Source organism: Microcaecilia unicolor, chromosome 2, assembly GCF_901765095.1.
Source record: "Microcaecilia unicolor chromosome 2, aMicUni1.1, whole genome shotgun sequence".
Classification (NCBI taxonomy): Eukaryota; Metazoa; Chordata; class Amphibia; order Gymnophiona; family Siphonopidae; genus Microcaecilia; species Microcaecilia unicolor.
In genome coordinates this window covers 47,622,552-47,639,284 of record NC_044032.1, presented here as the reverse complement: position 1 = coordinate 47,639,284, position 16,733 = coordinate 47,622,552, and the positions used below count along the sequence as shown (strand labels likewise).

At 42.9% G+C, this 16,733-nt stretch overlaps 1 protein-coding gene across 4 annotated transcripts in view; it reads left to right on the top strand.

The window, feature by feature from the left end:
- Positions 1-3,724: 3,724 nt before the first annotated feature.
- Positions 3,725-16,733, top strand: part of SMAD2 (SMAD family member 2) — a 193,306-nt gene continuing 180,297 nt past the window's right edge. For 2 of the 4 annotated variants that reach the window (XM_030192922.1, XM_030192919.1), the window contains exon 1: positions 3,892-4,424. The gene's annotated coding sequence lies outside the window, so the exon portion shown is untranslated. Of the gene's footprint in view, positions 3,791-3,891; positions 4,425-16,733 lie in introns of those variants that run through there. The other 2 variants (XM_030192921.1, XM_030192920.1) reach the window with 2 other exon arrangements.

The window sequence follows — 16,733 nt, the reverse complement described above, 5'->3', positions numbered from 1 at the left end:
GCGTCTGAGATAGGGAGGGTGTAACTCCTCACATCCCCCCACTTATAGAAACATAGAAACATGACGGCAGATAAAGGCCATATGACCCATCCAGTCTGCCCATCCTCTGTAACCCCTAATTCTTCCTGTTCCTAAGTGATCCCACATGCTTATCCCATGCCTTTTTAAATTCTGGAACAGTACTCGACTCCACCACCTCTACCGGGAGGCTATTCCACGCCTCCACCACCCTTTCTGTGAAATAATACTTCCTTAGGTTACTCCTAAGCCTATCCCCTCTTAACTTTGTCATATGCCCCCTCATTCCAGAGCTCTCCTTCATATGGAAAAGGCTGTCTTCCTGTACATAAATGCCTTTGAGATATTTAAATGTTTCAATCATGTCTCATCTCTCCCTCCTCTCTTCCAGCGTATACATGTTGAGGTTCATAAGCCTGTCCCTATAATTTTTGCATTCAAGACCGCTTACTAATTTCGTAGCTGCCCTCTGGACTGACTCCATCCTGTTTATATCTTTCCGTAGGTGGGTCTCCAGAACTGCACACAGTACTCCAAATGGGGCCTCACCAGAGACTTATACAATGGCACTATCACCTCCTTTTCCCTGCTGGTCATGCCTCTCTTTATGCACCCAAGCATCCTTCTGGCTTTGGCCGTCGCTTTTTCTACCTGTTTGAAAGCTTTAAGGTCGTCAGACACAATCACCCCCCAAGTCCCGCTCTTCCTTCGCACACTGAAGCGCTACACCCCCTATACTGTACTGTTTCCTCGGATTTTTGCGACCCAAGTGCATGACCCTGGATTTTTTGGGATTAAACCTTAGTTGCCAAATATCGGTCCATTCCTCTAGCTTCGCTAGGTCCTTCCTCATGTCATTCACACCCTCCAGGGTGTCCACCCTGTTGCAGAGTTTAGTATCATCTGCAAAGAGACAAACCTTAGCAGATAGCCTTTCCGCAATATCGCTCAAAAAGACGTTAAAAAGAGCCGGCCCTAGGACCGATCCCTGCGGTACTCCACTGACGACATCCTTTTCTTCAGAGCAAGCTCCATTTACCACCACCCTCTGTCTCCTACCATTCAACCAATTTTTTACCTAATCAGTTACTCTAGGTCCCACACCGAGGGCACTCAATTTATTTATCAGTCGCCTGTGCGGAACCGTGTCAAAGGCTTTGCTGAAATCCAAGTATACCATATCAAGCGCCCCTCCCACATCCAACTGTTTGGTCACCCAGTCGAAAAAGACAGTCAGATTTGTCTGACACGACCTGCCACTAGTGAAGCCATGCTGCCTCGGGTCACGCATTCCATGTAGTTCAAGAAATGTCACAATCCTCCTCTTTAGAAGCGTTTCCATTAGCTTACTCACCACCAAGATCAGACTGACAGGTCTGTAATTCCCAACCTCCTCCATTACTTCCACTCTTATGCAAAGGAACCACATCCGCCCTTCTCCAGTCCACCGGGACCACTCCAGTTTCTAAGGAAGCATTGAAGAGGTCCGTATTTTTCTTTTTTGTACAATCTTTTTGTATCCCTTTGGTAAAAATATTATAAAACATCTGAATAAAAAACAGGGGTGAAAATCCATTATAATTGTTTGAATATAGCTGAAATTAAAGCATAAGATTAGATTCGCAGGATTGTAATGCTAATATCAACCAGACCCTGTAAGTTTCTCTATGCATTAAAATCCTGGTGAAAACCTGAACTTTGGATAATAGACTGTAAATGTAACTAAATTTAGCCTGATGTATTTAGATCCACTGTGCAGCTGAGCAAAACACACTTAGCAGTGCACAAAGTGGGAATGAAACTTTGGAGAGCTTAGTTTATCCTTACTCCTCCCCCCTTTTAATCTGGAGGGGTGCAAAAAATTTCCCACAGGAGAACATCTCTGTGGGACAGCACTGAATATTCCCTGAGTCAGCCCAACATCTTTTTTTTTTTTTTTGCAGCATGAGAAAAAAATTGCCACAGCCTGAGTATCTCCAGATGTAACCATTTAAGCAGCTGAGGAATTTTTGCCTAATTGAGGCCTATGTGACACTTTAATGTTACAGTGTAGGTTTGAGTTGATCCTTCAGGTTGAAGTCAGCTACTAACTTTCACTCTGTAAAAGAAAATGCTCTCTTTTCTACAAAGAATAAAATAACAAAAAATCATAACCCTGCTTTCTTTCTTCAAGCCATTCCCTTGATTCCACTGTATATCCTAAATTGTCCATTCTACCCCTTCATGTGGAGAGTTTTCTAATTTGGCAGCATGGGTTCAAAGTGAAAGATAAAAATATCTGAGTGCTGTATATACCCAGCCCACTACACACTGCCCATATTCTGACCTTCTTCCTCATTTTTTTCTGTTTTCCTTTATGTTTTGTTTTTCATACTTTGTTCCTGAAATTTATTTCTCAATTTCCTTTGCTGCATATCAAAAATAAAGATTTTACAACAGCAATGCCATTTGTCCCTGTTTATTTCAGACTGCTGTTGAGATAGACATGGGGAAAGCCACTGCTGTCCCTGGGATCAACAGCATGGAATATTACTATCTGGGATTCTGCTAGGTACTTGGTACCTGGATTGGCTACTGTTAGAAGCAGGATACTGGACTAGAAGGACCACCGGTCTGTCCCAGTATGCCTATGCAGGGCTGGTGGTTGGGAGGTGGGGATAGTGCTGGGCAGACTTATACGGTCTGTGCACTGAAAAACACAGGTACAAATCAAGGTAAGGTATACACAAAAAATGGCACATGTGAGAGTTTATCTTGTTGGGCAGACTGGATGGACCATGCAGGTCTTTTTCTGCCATCATCTACTATGTTACTATGTTATGTTATGAAAAAATAGATCAGACCCACCTATTCGAAGGTGAAAATTACAGTATTTTTAAAAAGTCAACTCCAGTGTCTTGGGTCCAATACCAAACTTTCATTTGTCAGGTTTATTATTAAAAATTAGGCTTGCTTTTCTGAAGTAGGCTCTGAAAACTGTAAAGCTTTGGTTACTCTGAAAATAGAAAGCCAAGTCTTTTCTCTTTTCAACCATTACCCCTTAAAACAAAATAAAAACACCCACGCCCATATTCACTGTACTTCCAGAGAGTTAAACACGACTTCTCCTTCCTACAGTTTTTAAACAATGCAAAAAAAAAAAAAAAAGCACGATAACAGCTACTCTCTTATTTAAACCATCGTGTTATAAAAGCAAATTGGAGACGTCGGGTAAGTCTGTTTGTGCTTCTACTAAGAACGACGCGTGTAATGCAATTCTTTTTCCTTGATGAGGACTATACAATTCCGGTCCACCATATAAGTCTTTCATACATGCCACAAAACCCATCCACATTCAATCACTGTCTCTCTTTTCTCCCTAACTGCCGCAGCGCAGCAGCACTAACACACAATTACAAAAACCACGAATGACCGACGAATTTCTTGGCCAATCAGATGCAACCATAAAAAGTCACCTAAAAAAAAAAAAAAAAAATCCCACCTTCTCGAGGCACGCGCTGGGGAGGGACGATGGCGCAAAGCCTATTGGGCGGGGGCGGGGGGGGAATTGAGGATTGACAGGCAATAGCGACTTCGCACTGGCAGGATTGTAAATTATTCAGCGTGTACGATTTGTGTCTCCCTCATCCCCCACCCCTCGTACCGACGTGCTCGCAAAGCCGTCCCCCGCCTTCTAGCGGTGACTGGCTTAGACTTGGCATAGGGGGAAAGGAGAGAACGCTGAAGCAGCCAATACGCTTTGAAGAGGGGCGGGCAGCAGGATGCTTGAAAGGTAGGGATTGGCCAGAAGAGTGTGTGTGTGTGGGGCGCTAAGCCAGCCTTTCCGTCTGTGTCGAGAGAGAGAGTGTCTCGGAGGAGTTCTTTTTTTTTTTTTTTTGGATCTCGCGCTTCTTCGGTAGCTGGAAACGGAATTTTCTTTGTTTTCTTAGTTTATTTATTTATTATTTGCGTCTTGCGAAGAAGAGAGAGAGAGAGAGAGTGGAGTTCAGTGGTATCAGCCAGCAGTTTAGGCTTGAGTACACTCGGCCTTATTTGTTGGATTCGGGCTTCGCTGTGCTTTTTTTTTCTTTCTCCCCGTTTGTTCGGCCGAGGAGGCCCTCGGGGCAACAGTAGTATTAACAGCTGCGGCTTCAGGATACCCACGTCGGGTTCTGCTGTGTAGCTGGTATTTATTATTGCTCGCTGCCGCTTTCCATTGTTTAGCGGCGGCCGACTACCTTTCTTCCTCTCTGTGTGTGCTCGCGAGCGGACCGCGGGTTTTCTTTATGGTTGGTGGCGGCCGGCTGTACCCGCCGTGTGCAGGGAGGGAGGTGCTTCTGAGTGAACCGGGGGCTGCTCGGAGGTGACGTCCTAACCTCCCTTTTTCCTCTATCGCTGCTGGGTTTGGTGGACCCGCTCTTCTCCAGGTAACCAAACCAACCCTTCCCTTCGTGTACGGGCTTCTGCTGCTCCTTTTGCTTTCCAATAATGTGGTTTATTTTTGTTCCCCCTCCCCCCCCTTTCGTCCGCAGAAAGCGGTTCCTTAGAAGCGCTGCTTTATTTAATTAAGGCTTTTAAGTGCTGAATTCTGTAAAAAATGGGACTTGTATTTCTTTTAAACGATTAGGTATTTAATGATCGCTTGTAACTGGATGGATGTATCTTTTTGAAATCGATTGTGTTTATGTATTGTATGTATGTATTTTTTTTTTGTTGTTGGTTGTTTTGGTAGTTTGTGGGATGATCTGGATCAAGATACCTCTCTGTTCACTGAGTATTTTAGTAGCACAATATTTTATCACGTTTTCTGTGTTTTTTTTTTTTTTTGTCTGTGATCATTTTTATGTAAAATGTGTTTTTGAAACATCTTGACCTCTTTGGGACAGTTGAAGTATGAGAGGGGGGGGGGGGGTTCATTCTGGTAAAACTTTGTATTTAACAAAAGTAATTGGAAGATGTTTTGGGTTGGGGAGACGGTGGTTCATAGCTTTTGTGTGAGGAAATATTGCTGAACATTGTGTGTGTGTGTGTGTGGGGGGGGGGGTGATAGTGAAGGTAAAGAAGTGTGTGAATTTTGGTTTTCTTTTTGAATATGTCCTTTCCCAATTCATTGAGGGAAAAATAATGAAAGGGAGATATGTCGTCAAAGGAAGGTTTTCCTTGGGTTGTCTCTAGGGTAAAATGGTTAGTTTACACCTTGGCCAACGTGATTTCTTTTGATGTCTTCTTGAGAAGTTTTGCAGTGTGGATGAGGAGTTGATACATAGTTACTGGATTGTATATCTGGATTACATTTTTTTTCTGAACTATATAACTTATAAGGTACAGGGTTAGGAGAGCAGTTCCTCAGATGTTTTCAGGTAACTGGTTTAAAATCATGACATGTTGTTCCTTTAGAATGTAATTCTGGGTATAAATAGTGTATGTAAATTGCATATAAAAAGACTTAATTTTGTAAGGGTATATACAAGTATCCCCACAGAAAATTACTTTTTAGGACTAACAGGTGAATTCTATATATGGTGCTGTTAGGCGCTACTTTCTTGCACAGTTTTTGGCGTGGAAAAGCATCCTAACAGATGCAAAGTACTAAAATGGGGCAGAAATGGCAGATCTGAGTGAAAACGCTTTTACACGCCCATTTATAGAATAGCGCCTAAGTGTTTCTGCATGGGTCTGCAAAGGGTGCATGGTCAAGGGAGGGGCATGGCCAGGTCAGTGTCATAGAATAGTACAGATCTGTGCTCAGCCTGTGCGCTGGGACTTATACCTGTTTTCAGATGCTGTAACTCCTTGCACCCGAGTTCAGCACGGATCCCAGTGCTATTTGCTATTCTATAAAAGGTGCCAATCTCAGAAAGTTCAGCACCTTTTTATTTTGACATCAGTTACTTAATCTAGCCCTAAGGGACTATCATATCAAGACTTAAAAATAATTAGCTCATTTAACATCATCTGGTCATTAATTGCAGGAAAAATATTTTTTTTCTATAGTACCTTCTAAATAACTTTCTTTGCAGTTTTTGCAATTGTTGGTATAACATCAAATGAATTGTCAAAGGAGAACCTCATTTTTAAAAAATATAATGCATACCATCCTTATCACGGACATGTTTTGAGCTCGTGCCCTACCATGGAAAAACTTAATAAATTATCCTCTGACAGAGCTTCAGAAAAAAATCTTAGTCCATTATTGTCCCTTATTACTCTATAAGAAAAAACTGGCATCATTGATTCTTATGACAGCTTCAGTCAGAATCCAGCTGTTCAAACAGCATTACTAGCAAATCAGATTTCTTGCCCATTCACTATCAATCAGTTTTCAGTCAGTCATTCATTCAGACTTTTTTTTTTGTAATTCAGTTCACACCTTTTTTAGTGGTAGCTCAAAGTGTAGTAGGCATTTCTTCATTCAGTCCACCAGGGTAGACCGATGCTAAAAGCAAAAATCCAGTAATGCTTGTGCAGATTTAAAAGTTGATCCCAGTGATCTCCCAATGTGTTCAATGGGTTAACATCAATCATATCCCAACTAAGATATTCAGTACCAACAGGTTTTAGTCCATTGAACCATTAGTGATGCAGATGCAAAAGCCTCTTAAGAAAGAGGTATTGTGTTCATTGACCTGCAACTGAATAGAGCATTTATTCCATCTACATATATTTGTGTTATTCATGTGCTAGTATGTCAATGCCTAAAGATGACTGTGTGTACCCTTAAAGGTGTAATTATTTGAAGGGGAAGCTCACTATAGTCAGAGTGATACTAGGTACAACTATCATATCTTTTATGGCCATAAATTTAGAAGATAAAAGTTCTCTTAAATTTTTTCCATGCTGAAATATCAGTGGTTTCCTGAAAACAGTATGGTTAGACAGAATTATCCTAAACTTTTGCATTGTTCTGATTACACGGCATGTACAACTGACATGTTGTAGAATACAAATAAGTGTTTATAGGATCTTGTCTATAATTTACTACTAGATCTTGATGGACATACTTGACTCTCTTGTACATCTGCTGTAATATAGACATGTAGCGGCCGGTATTCAACTGGTGGCAGTCGGCGTTTGTTTATTTGTTTAGTTATTTTTAAACGCTGATTGTTGCCAGATAGATTAGCCCCAGATATTCGGTGCTGGGCCATGTCTGGACACCGGCACTGAATATCAGAGGCTAAATTTGTTGGGGATGGCTGCTGGAGCCTATGTGGGTTCTGGCTGATATTCAGCTGGGGCCTGCATAAGACAGTCATGCGATTCTTGGTCGATATTCAGCCAGAGCCCGTATGATGTGTTGTACAGTTCAAGGTCCTCTTCTCCCCCCTCCCCCCCCCCCCCCCCCCGGCTACCAGTATCCCTGGTGGCCCTAATGGGGCAGGGGGCAGTATTGAAGACTACTTGCTCCTGTCCCTTGTGGTTGGCTTCTGCAACCTCTCATTGAAGTTTGAGGTACTTGTATAATGCTGAGAGAGGTCAAGGCAGCTGCAAGGGTCAGGAGTGAGTGGGTTTTGCTCCTGTCCTTACCTCCCCCACTAAGACTGCCAGGGATAGAGGGAGGCCTACCTACATCTCGGTTGATTGGGGAGAGTAGGGTTTACAGTCTTGTGTGCTGGAGAAGAGTTAGATGTGGGGCGCCTTATTTCTCGAAACCCCATATCCGATAAAGAACTCATTCCATCGGCAGATTGATTAGCTTCCCACTTTCAAAGCAAAATTAATAGCTTTTGTAGATTGTTGCCTCTGACAGCCGTCCCTGATCCGTTGCACACTTGTACCTTGACTTGGAGCTCTTTCACTGTACCGCCTTTGTTAGCTCTCGAAGCCACTATATCTCATATGTGTCTAACCACGTGTCGTCTTAAACCTCATGCCTTCCAGTTGGTTAAAGGCAGCACGCCACAGACTTACTCCACTTCTTTTGCTTGCTTTCCTTAAGTCTAACATCAGTTCTTTCTGCCTAGAAAAATGCTAGTCAAGCCAATACTTAAAAATTGTGCCCTTGATCCCTCAAATCCATCACACTTCAACCTTAGCATTATCTCTAAAATGGCTGAGAAAGTTGTCTTCAATCAATTAGCACTGAGAGTTGAACAATTATCAATACTTCACCCTCAGCAGATGAGTTTCAGGTCTAGTCATAGCACCAAACTACTACCACTGCTCTTTCTAGTGAGCTCCATTCTATTCTTGATGGGGGCAGCATTACTTTTTTAGTATCATTAGATCAATCCGCAGCTTTTGAACTTGTAGATCACTCGCTCCTCCTTAGGCGCCTACAAGATGTGGGTTTAGCGAGTACCATGCTGGGATGATTCACATCATTTCTCACTAATTGTTAGTTACACTTCACACACCTACTTCTGTATCAACTGAAATCCCTCTCTGTGTGGGGTCCCTCATGGCTCAATCTCATCACCTCTCTTAATATCTTTATCAGCATATTAGCAGCTTTCATTGTAAGACCTTAAACATTCAATTTTTTAAATCTATGCAGATGACATTTGTATAATTTTTCCAGACTTAAACTCCCCTTCAGAATGCTCTTATCTCAGTCTCTGCATGGTTATCTTCCCATAAACTTTAATCCTTTTAAAAAAAAAAAAAAAAACCTACTTGTTGGATTACAAAAGTACACTCAAAAACCATCGTTAATACTTTTTTTTTTTAATTTGGCCCCTTGGGCCAAAGACCTGCACAGTTCCAAACAACACTCTAAAAATAGGGCTGGAACAGAGTGGGGCTTTACCACCCCTATGATCAGAGATAATAGCATCCAAATTTAAGCACGCTATTATATCTGATCATATGGTAAAGTGCAGGAGGATTGTGCCTTATCCTACGTAAGTATTCCCACACTGGGACAGACCGAAGGTCCATCAAGCCCAGCATCCTGTTTCCAACAGTGGCCAATCCAGGTCACAAATACCTGGCAAGATCCCAAAAAAGTTCAGTGCATTTTATGCTGCTTATCCCAGAAATAAGTAGTGGATTTTCCCCAAGTCAATGTAATAATGGTCTATGGACTTTTGCTTTGGGAAGCCGTCCAGACCTATTTAAAAACCCTGCTAAGCTAACCGCCTTTTTCACATTCTCTGGCAATGAATTCCAGAGTTTAATTACAAGTTGAGTGAAGAAAATGTTTTTCTAATCCATATTAAATTTACTACTTTGTAGCTTCATTGCATGCCCCCTAATCCTAGTATTTTTGGAAAGAGTAAACAAATGATTCACGTCTACTCGTTCCACTGTCAAACACGGGCTAGAGGTCCATGGCCCTGGTGACCTAGTACCCCCACCCCAAGCCAAGTGACACGGGGGCTGGAGGTCCAGCAGACCTCCAGTCCCTCCTACACAAGTTCAGCCCCCCTAGCATCCCCTCAAATAGAGCCCTGGTGGCCCAGTGGGCCGCAAGTCAACCCTCTCGACCTGGAGGTCTAGCGGTCTTCTTCCCTACCCCTATCTTTGTTGGAGGAGAGAGGTGGCCTCCCTCTTCTTCCATCAGTGCCGCCTCAAAAATGGCGACGCCCAGCCCTTCTCAGTTTCTCCCTTGTAGGGGGTGGGGAAGAGGGCCGCTAGACCACCAGGTCGGGAGGGGGGTTGACTCGCGGTCCATTGGGCCACCAGACTATTTGAGGGGATGCTAAGGGGGGGTTGGAGACCCACCGGATTTCCAGCCCCCCTGAACTTGTGTTGGAGGGGGGTCAAGGGAACTGGAGGTTCGCCGGACCTCCAACCCCCATGTCACTAGGGGGTCGAGTCAGGGTTCCTGCTCCTGCGGGGGGGGGGGGGGATCTGTTGCATTGGGGAGAATGGAGGTCTGTTAGCATGCAAATGCATGCTGGACAGTGCTCACCATTCCTCCCCAGTGGTCTGTAAACCCTAACGCCAGCTCGGAGCTGGTGTAGGGTTTACCACAGACAGCGTGCCAATGTTTGGCGTGTTGCTTGCTGATAACAAACCTTACAAAACAGCTGCTCGATTTGCTTTTTTCATGCAAAAAAAAGTCAAACGTCAGGTCACATCACACTCCCTTGTGCATCTTCACTGGCTCACTATAACGTTTCGTATGCAGTTCAAAATCCTTCTTACATACAAGAGGTCACATATAGGTAAATTCTCTTGTCTCTCTTCGTTGGTATTCCTTATAGCCCCTGTCTGGTTTCCTTCATTCTCTTGATTTAGTTGTACTGTCTCCTGGCTCCAAATCTTTGGAATAATCTTCCTCCTAATATCAGGTCAGATCTTTCACTAGTTTTGTTTAAAACTCTACTAAAAACATTTTTTCAATTAGCTTTTAACACTTCCCCTAACTAGGTTACACACAATCTTATGCCTGTTTACAGCATGGGAGCACTGAACCCTTCTATACTTTTAACCCTAGTGTTTGTCCTCTGTCTATGATTGACTTTTGTCTGAAATTTATATCTTGTAAGTGAATGGATTCTTGCCTACTTAAATGGAATTCCTTTCCTGCTTTTATTTTTTGTGTTTTATTGCTGGCACCCGCATAACCCACAGCTCCTCCCCAACGTCGCCCCTGATCTGACCACTTTTTTTGTTTGATGTTCTGTGGTGATATTCAGCGACTAAATATCGCAACTTAGTTGGTGATAAGAGATTTGACTTGGCGGTAGAGGCTCCTGCCTGGTTGAATCACTTTGAATATTGGCTGATTAGTATTATTGTAAAAATCCTATCTGTGAGTTTCTTTGCTTGTGTCTTAATCAGTCATGGATGAGCATATTCTTTCCAATTGTAAATATTGGATAATGGGTTAACAAATTTTCAAATGATACGGATGGTGACTATTAAATCTGTTGTTTCTAGCTACTTTTTTTCAATTATTGTATAATAATTGTAGAGCCTTGACTTTTAGCTATAACAAGGCTTACTGCTTGCATTATGGACCCTGTCTCATCTAGACAGTCTCAAGAATCAACCCTTGGTTTTGTTTCTTTTTTATTTTTGTTACATTTGTACCCCGCGCTTTCCCACTCATGGCAGGCTCAATGCGGCTTACATGGGGCAATGGAGGGTTAAGTGACTTGCCCAGAGTCACAAGGAGCTGCCTGTGCCGGGAATCGAACTCAGTTCCTCAGTTCCCCAGGACCAAAGTCCACCACCCTAACCACTAGGCCACTCCTCCACTCTACCTTTAGCATTGTATTTTTTTGTGGGGGGTGCTAAAGCAGGCCGTTATTCATCCTATTTTTGAAGAAGTCTTTGGAAACCTTGGTGGTCTCATTATGGACTGGTTAATAATTTTGGCTTATTTTTCAAAGGTTAACAGAGAAGATGGTCTTTCTCAACTTTGTAGTCATGTTGAAGGTTCAGGCATTTTGCATCCCCTCTTATCAGGTGGCATTTGGTTTATCTGTTCTTTTTCTTTGCCTTATGGTGGTCTGCAAGGATCTGTGTTGCCGCCTCCTTTTTAATATATTTTTAGCAAACACCATTCAGAATCAGGGAGTAAGTACATTTATCTATGCAAATGACATCTTGCTGTTCACTTACACTGATTTGGTTACAGCTTGCCTTAGGGACTATTTCATCTGAACAGCATCTGTATGAGTTTGAGAATAGGTAGTTATATCCATTTGTGACTCCTTTACTATTGGATTCTCTAACTTTGAGTATTTTAAATATCTGGGTGGGATCCTCGATTCAGAACTTACTTTCCCTCACCAGATTTCCTTTGTTGTCAAGAAATGATTTTATAGTTTATAGCAATTTCATTCATTACACTATAATCTTGATGCAACAGGTGAGCATTCTTTGATTTAAGTGTATGCTATATCTCAGCTAGATTACTGTAATGTTTTTTTTTTTAATATTGGTGTTTAGTAGTCCTAATATATGTTTGCAGACTATTCATAATATAGCTGTGTTTTCTCATGCTGGAAAATTTGATTGTGACTTTATTATGTTTGTTTTACTTTCTTGTTTCTGGCACAAGTTGATACTTCTATACATTTGTTAAATATTTTGAAAATATAAAATAGGAAGGCTTATTGATTAAAGAAGCTTGTAAGCCAGAACAAGCACATTTCAATTCAAGTATTTATATACTGCTTAGACCTAAGCAGTTTACAGTTTCATTTTACAGGTACATGAAAAAGGAAGTCTATATTGTACATGAAACCAGGATAAATGCAAAATTATCTCTTACATTAGACCACAATCATAAAAGGAGGGAAAAGGTAAAAAATGGAGGAGAATAGTAAGTAAAATCTAAAAAACCCCACAACTGATCAGGGACAAGGAACTGATATCTAACACCACAAAACTAAACGTTTTATTGAGTTATCTAAGAGAACAGTTAGCCTCCAAACACAAAACTTCTTGGCGCATAGCTAAAAATAGCTTACGCCTTTCTTGCATGGATCTGGCCACATCGGAGTAGATCCATATTTTTTGTCCCTAAAAGGAAACAGCTTAAAAAAAGAGTTGCTCTTTCCTGGACTTACAAGTCCAAAGATTTGAGGATTGCTGCTATTATCCAAAGCTTCTCTCTGAAAAGATTTCTTTGTTCCCAGGAAGAAAATAGAACTTGTTAAATGGTGTCATCAAAGAGTCTTCAATATTCAGTACTTTGCAAGCATGGCACAGATAGACTGGAGAGAGACTGGGTTTGATGATAAAAGTTCCACTAGAAATAAAAATAAATCTGGAACAAACCAATTCTACTAAAAGTAAACATTCTACTGGAATCAGAGGTAACATTCTATTTGTAAGCAACATTCATTTACTGGTATCTAATGCCTCTTTCTGAGAAATTTTTAGTATAGAAAGGTTCAATATCCATAGTAAGAAACCATGCTGCCTCATTAATGGGTAAGCCTATCAATGGGCCGAACAAATAAGAAAACATATATAAGATTATATTTTCATGGCAGCAGGCTTAAAAAAAAATTAAAAAATTTGACAGTTTCTATGGCTGAGCCTTTTGTAGATGCAGTGGGATAAATTCTTAAAAATTGCTGAAATGTAAGTGCTGGGGTGATGGTCTGCTTAGTTCATATTCTGTATGGCAGTTGTGTGGTCAACTAACATAAGTCTGCAGTTACACACATAACTTTAGGTGTGAACACTTAATTCTTGTGCCTAACTATATAGGCAGATAGGCCTGTGATTTGATTGTTTTCTCTAACCCATGCATGTAACTTCTTGTCATGCCCCTGAGCCGATGCCCCTTTTGAAGATGTGTGGTCTGGAATCCTTAATACTTTAGCAAGTTTTAAATTATTGAAAAACTCAAGAATGGGGTAAAGGCGGTTATCTTAGTGAGGTTTAAAAAAGGTCTGGTCGGCTTCCTAAAGGAAAAGTCTATAGATCATTGTTAAATTGACTTGTGGATAATCTGCTGCTTATTTCTGGGATAAGCATCATAAAATCTATTGAGCTTTTTTGGGATCTTGCCAGGTACTTGTGACCTGGATTGGCCACTGTTGGAAACAGGATGCTGGGCTTGATGGACCTTTGGTTTGTCCCAGTGTGGCAATACTTTATGTATCGTGAAATCTTATAGCAAATTTTTTTGACAGATAGAAATCCCAACAGTAAAGTAGAGTGAAAACGGAAATGCCATAGCATCCTGCAGATCAATCCAGCAGGTGGAGATAGAGAAAACTACAGTGATTTGGAATATGTCACGTGCAGCTGCCAGAACCGCAGTATTCTTTCTATCTAGCAGAATGGTGCAGCTCTGAATTGACCAGCTCCTTTCCCTTCCCCAGGGAGTTGTAGCAGCCTGGTTTTGGGATTGAGATGGTTTATTGGGTACACCCGGTGGTGCCGCATCCCTCCCTTTCCTCCCCCCCCCCCCCCCCACCAGTCCCACTGTTGCCTTTGAAGAACTTGCCTTTTGTTTTTGTCTTCCTCTCCTGTCAAAAAAAAAAAAAAAACTAAGAATGGGAAGTAAGCACCAGAGGTAAGAATCAACGTTTTTTTTTTTGGGGGGGGGGGGGGGGGGGAGTGACTCTGTGGGGACCGTTTTTTCTTTGGCGCCATTTTTAGCTTTAGGTTTGTCTGCCTTTTTTTTTTTTTTTTTATTTACTCCGCCTTGGCTAATGTCTAACCCATCTGATTCTGTTAAACGCTGTTCCCGGTGTGGGACCCGGTGAACAGCTTCCTGGACATGAGAATTTTGTGTGCGGGGTCCGACAGAATTAGCTGAGCGTTCTTCATACATCTGCAGAGTTGGAGGCCCTTTCAGTGGGAAAATCAGTCTCTTCAGGGATGTGAGCTTCTGCGGCCAAGGTTTTTTTCCCTGGACCAGCAAACAGCTCCCCAGCCAGTATTAGACTTACAGAAATAAGTTGTCCTGCCGTGCTCTTTACCTTTAGAGCCTATGGGAGATTCTGCAGGGGCTTTATTAACAGACCAGCTACCTTTTTCTCCAGAATTTGTTATTCCTGTGCACAAGGCTTTTTTTAATCAAAGGAGCAGCAAACCCGCAGGGTTTTTCTGGCCACTTCGCTTCTCAAAAATCTCTTTCTCCCCCACCAGCACACTTCCTAAGAGACACCGTTTGGAATTTCTCCAAGAGTCTGGCGCTTCTGATGATTCAGAGGCTGCAGCCTCAATTGCTGCGCGCACAGACCCTCTTGAGGGAGAATTGCCAGCAGATGAAGGGAATAACCCCACAGCAGCCATATTATTTAGGAAGGAAGAGCTCCTGGTGCTTATTCATTCTCTTGAAATTTTGGACATTGCGTCTCCTGATTCAGTGGCAGGTCCTTCTGCGACTCAGTCTATTATGTCTGGCACAAAGAGGCCCCTAAAACTTTTCATATTCATGAGGCTATGAAGATTTTCATTTCAGCTCAATGGGATACTTCTGATTCTGGCCTTAGGGTAGCTTGTGCTATGGGGTGTCTATACCAGCTTCTGTTGGAAGACTAGTGAATTTGCGTCTTCCGACTGTAGACTCCTTAATTACAGCAGTGACAGAGAAGACCACCCTTCCGATGGATCCTCAGGATAGAAAATTGGAATCTTCTCTTAAAATGTCTTTCGAGATTGCGGCTTTATGCTTACAAGCTTCAGTCTGCTGTTCTTTCGCTGCCCACGCTTGTCTGTCTTGTGTCCAGAAAGTATCTTGAACTGTTGAGCTTCTAATTTCTTAACCAGCCCTAGAGCCTGGTTTGGCTTTTTTAAAGCGGATCTCCTTTATGACCTATTTCGATCTTCAGCGAAAGAGCTTTCTTTAGCGGTCACGGCACGACGCTGGATTTGGTTACGCCTTTGGGCGGCTGATATTGCTTCAAAGTCACATCTAGCGAAATTGCCTTTTAAAGGCAGACTATTATTTGGTGATGAATTGGAGATAAAAAGTTAAAGATCTTGGTGACACCAAAGGTCAGCATCTTCCCGAGGATAACCCTTGATCTGGGGGATGGTCTGGAGCTTCCCGATTCAGAGAGTTAAAGAGGTATCGCCCTGTCTGCACAACTTCTTTTCAGCAGCCCCGTTTTTAACAAAAATCACAGCCCTCCTGGTACCCAAGAAGGAGGCCGCCTTCTGACCTATTTTGGACCTCAAGGCGGTCAATCAAGCGCTCAAGGTGCCCTCGTTTCGAATGGAGACTTTGTGATCCATCATCGGTTCGGTCCAGGGAGTTCCTCACTTCTCTCGATCTTACGGAAGCCTATTTCCACATCAGCGTTTTCTTCGTTTTGCAGTGCTGGGTCACAATTTTCAGTTTTGGGCTCTTCCCTTCGGGCTTGCGACTGCTCCTCGCATGTTTATCAAGGCCATGGTAGTTGTAGCTGTGGCTCTCAGAACGGAAGGCATTTTAGTCCATCCTACTTAGACGATTGGTTGATCCGGGCAAAGTCATTCCACGAGAGTGTTCAGGTGACAGCTCGGGTGGTAGAATTTTTGCAGTCCCTAGGTTGGGTGGTCAATGTGCAGAAGAGCCATCTTCAGCCTTCTCAGTCGTTGGAGTATCTGGGAGTCCTGTTCAACACAAAGCAAGGTCGTGTGTTTCTTCCGCCTGCCTGTGTCCTCAAGTTGCAGACTCAGATTCGTCATTTCGTGCAGTTGCCGTGTCCGTCGGCAAGGGACTATCTTCAGGTTCTGGTAGCCATGGCGGCAACAATCGAGGTGGTTCTGTGGGCCAGAGCTCACATGAGGACTCTCTAGCGGTCTCTCCCATCGAGATGGTCGTCCCAGACGGATTCTGTTCATCAACGATTGCCACTTTCGCTCCAAGTGAAGTCCAGTCTTCGATGGTGGCTTCGAGAGGCCAGTGTGACCAAAGGTATGCCTCTAGATCAGTCCAGCTGGATTGTGGTGATGACAGATGCCAGTCTCCAGGGCTGGGAAGCTCACTGTCGGGGGCAGTTTGCTCAAGGTCTCTGGTCTCATCAGGGGACGTTTTTCTCAATCAACCTGTTAGAGACCAGAGCGATTCGTCTGGCACTCCAGAGGTTTCTGCATCTTCTGACTGGACGCTCAGTGCGAGTGATGTTGGACAATGCCACAGTGGTAGCATATATCAATCGGCAAGGAGGGACGAGGAGCCTGCCATTGGAGCGAGAGGCGTCGCAGTTACTTCAGTGGGCGGAGATCCATCTAGTGGCTCTATCAGCGGCTCACGTGGCAGGGGTACTAAATGTTCAGGCAGATTTTCTGTCCTCACTGGCTCGATCCCGGAGAGTGGTCGCTAAGCAAAGTGGCATTTCGGCAACTGGTCAATCGTTGGGGGTTTACTAGGATGGATCTGTTTA